Consider the following 3,777-nt stretch of genomic DNA (forward strand, 5'->3'; position numbering starts at 1 on the left):
ATGTATTCTAATGTATTATTTTATATTATAGAGTTAAAAACAAAGTTGTCTTGGGCTAGAAAATTGTTTCACCATGTCCTTTTGTTGATTCTGCCACTCCAGAATTTGTTTTGAGGCATTATTTTAATTTTGGAGGGGAATTTAGGAGATCTCCAAAACTGGAAAAAGATGTACAAAAATTCACTGGAAAAAAAAACTTCTTAAAAAGTAGAATTGGCCAATTGGAAAAGGAGGCACAAAAGCTCACTGAAAAAAACAATTCCTTAAAAATTAGACTTGGGCAAGTGGAAGCTAATGACTCCATGGGACATCAAGAAACAATAAAACAAAATCAAAAGAATGAAAAAATAAAAGAAAATGTAAAATATCTCATTGGAAAATCAACCTACCTGGAATACAGATTGAAGAGAGATAATTTAAGAATTATGGGACTACCTAAAGCCATTATCGAAAGAGAGAGAGAGAGAGAGAGAGAGAGAGAGAGAGAGAGATCCCCCAACATCATATTTCAAAAAAGTATCAAGGAAAATGGCCCAGTATCCTAGAACCAGGGGGTAAAGTAGAAATTGAAAGAATCCACTGATTACCTCCTGAAAGAGATCTCAAAATGAAAACTCCTAGGAATATTATAGACAAATTTCGGAGCCCCTCAGTCAAGGTGAAAATGTTGGAAGCAGCCAGAAAGAAGCAATTCAGATATTGTGGAGGGATAGTCAGAATAATCCAAAATTTAGCAGCTTCAACACTAAAGGATCAGAGGTCTTGGAATATGATATTCCAATTGGCAGAGGAGCTAGGATTACAACCAAGAATCACCTACTCAGCAAAACTGAGGATAATCCGGTGGGGGTGGTAGGGAATGAATATTTCATGAAATAGAGGTCTTACAATCATTCCTGATGAAAAGACTAGAACTGAATTGAAATTTTAATTTTCAAATACAAGACTGAAGAGAAGCATGAAAGGGTAAGCAGGAAAGAGAAATTATAAGGGATTCAACAAGGTTTAACTATTTGTCTCCTTACATGGGAAGGTGAAACTTGTAACTCTTAGGAATGTTATCATTATTAGGGCAAATAGAAGTACACAAAGACAGAGCCATGAGTGTGAGTTAACTATGATGGAATGATATCTACAAAAAAATAAATAAATAAAATTAAGGAGCCAGAAAGAGGGATGCACTGAGAGAAGGGAGTGGTAGAATGGCGTAAATTATTTCACATAAAAAAGGTGCAAAAAAGCTTTTACAGTAAAGGGGAAGATGGGATGGGGGAGTGGCAGACAATGCTTGAACCTTACTCTCATTGACTGAAAGAGGGAATAACATACATACACAATAGGGTATACAAATTTATCTTGTCCTATAGGAATGTAGGAGGGGGTGGGGCTAATAGAAGAGAGGGCTGATTGGGGGAGGTGGTGGTCAGAAGTAAAACAATTTTGAGGAGGGACAGAGTGAAAGGAGAGAGAAGAATAAATGGGGGGGAATAGGATGGAGGGAAATACGCAGTAATCATAACTGTGAAAAAAAACTTACAGTAAGTTTATCTGATGAAGAACTAATTTCTCAAATATATAGAGAACTGAAAGGAGAAATTTATAAGAATACAAGTCATTCCCCAATTAATAAATGGTCAAAGGATACAAACAGTTTTCAGAAGAAAAAATCAAAACTTTTTATAATCATGTGAAAAAATGCTTTAAATCACTATTGAATTATTGTTGTTCAGTAATGTGTGACTCTTCATGACCCCATTTAGGGATGTCTTGGCATAGATACTGGAATGGTTTATCATTTCCTCTAGCTTATTTTTTATAGATGAGGAAACTAAGGCAAACAAGATTAAGTGGCTTGCCCAGGATCACACAGCTATTAAGTGTCTGTGGCCAGATTTGAACTCAGGAAATTGGGTCTTCCTGACTTCAGGTCCAGCACTCCATTTACTGTGCCACCTACCTACCCATTGATTAGAAAAATACAAATTAAAACAACTCTGAGCTACTACCTCACACCTATCAGATTAGCTAATATGACAGAAAGGGAAAATGACAAATGTTGGAGGGGATGTGGGAAAACTGGATCACTAATCCATTCTTGGTGGAGTTGTGAATTTATCCAACCATTCTGGAGAGCAATTTGGAACTATGCCCAAAGGACTATAAAACTGTGCATAATCTTTGAACCAGCAATATCACTACTATGTCTGTAGCCCAAAGAAATAAAAAAAAAAAAGGAAAAGGCCCTTTTTGTACAAAAATATTTATAGAAGCTCTTTTTATGGTGGTAGGAATTGGAAATTGAGGGGATGCCCATCAGTTGGGGAATGGCTAAACAAGTAGTGATATATGATTGTGATGGAATACTATTGTGCTATAAGAAATGACAAGCAGGATACTTTCAGAAAAACCTGGAAAGATTTACATGAATTGATACAAAGTGAAGTGAGCAGAACCAGAACCAGGAGAACAGAATACACTGTATAGCAATATTGTACAATGATCAACTGTGAATGACTTAGTTATTCTCAGCAATATAATGATCCAAGACAATTTTGAAGAACTTATGATGAAAAATGCTATCCATCTCCATAGAAAGAACTGATAGAGTAGAAATGTAGATCAAAGCATACTTCTTTTTTACTTTATTTTCCTTGGTTCAGCGAGGGTGATGAAGGGAGGTTGTGTTTTCTTTCATAACATGACTAATATGGAAATGTTTTGAATGACTGCACATGTATAACTAATATCAAATTGCTTTCCTTCTCAAGCAGGGGGAAGGAAGAGAGGGAGGGAAAGAATTTGGACCTCAAAATTTAATATTTAAAAATTGTTTTTACATGCAATTGGGAAAAAAAAATTAAAGAGAATATGGGCTGGTCACATGGAAGGAAAAGGGATGATGAGTGGCCTGCCAAAGTGTTACACTGGTATCCCATTGGGAGGAATCAAGAAAAGCTCCAGTTCATTGGATGGTCACTCTGTCATGGTCTGCATAGCTGAAGGAAAACTCCCAAATCAAGGTGCACACAGACCCAATTTGAGATTATTATAGGATTTTGATCAGCAAGGGACTTTAAAGGTCACCTAGTCTAATCATCTAGTTTGTTTCTGTTATTGTTGTTGTTGCTGTTTTCTTTTTAAAGATGAGGAAACTACAACCCAAAAAAGGGGAAGTGGCCTGGTAGAATTTATAAACCACAGTGTCAGAATTAGAACTCAAACCCTCTACCTCCAAAGCCAGTGCTTTTTGCCCCATTTGCCTCAGCGTGTCTGTGTCATCCAGAAGCGGAATCAAATAGTAAATCAAAGATAACCATCTATCAGGAAAGTCTAGGTTCAAGTCTGATACATACTGGCTATATGACCCCAGTCTATCATTTATATTCTCAGTGCCCTCAGGCTACTCTTAAGACAGTAAATAAGGGATCAGTGGCCAATCTGCATTGGTGGAAGGTGCTTTCTCACCATGAGTGCCCTACATTGATAAAATCACATTCTGGATTAAAAATACACAAAATCATCAGTGTCACATGTCCTCAACTGAAGAGGCAGCTTGGCACATCAGATATAGTTCATGGAGACCAGGGATCAAATCCTACCTCTGACACTTACTAGCTATGTGAACCTGGAGAAATCAATAAACTTATCTCTAGCTTAGCCAACTACCTAGGACTACCCTATTCAGTCACAGGCAGGCCACAGTCTGCTTTAGTGGAGGGAGTTCACCACCCTGGGAATTCCTCAGACTGAGGAAATCACTATCCTTCATATATCCCC

Source organism: Vombatus ursinus, unplaced genomic scaffold (genome assembly GCF_900497805.2).
Source record: "Vombatus ursinus unplaced genomic scaffold, bare-nosed wombat genome assembly UNPS02014863.1, whole genome shotgun sequence".
NCBI classification, from domain to species: domain Eukaryota; kingdom Metazoa; phylum Chordata; class Mammalia; order Diprotodontia; family Vombatidae; genus Vombatus; species Vombatus ursinus.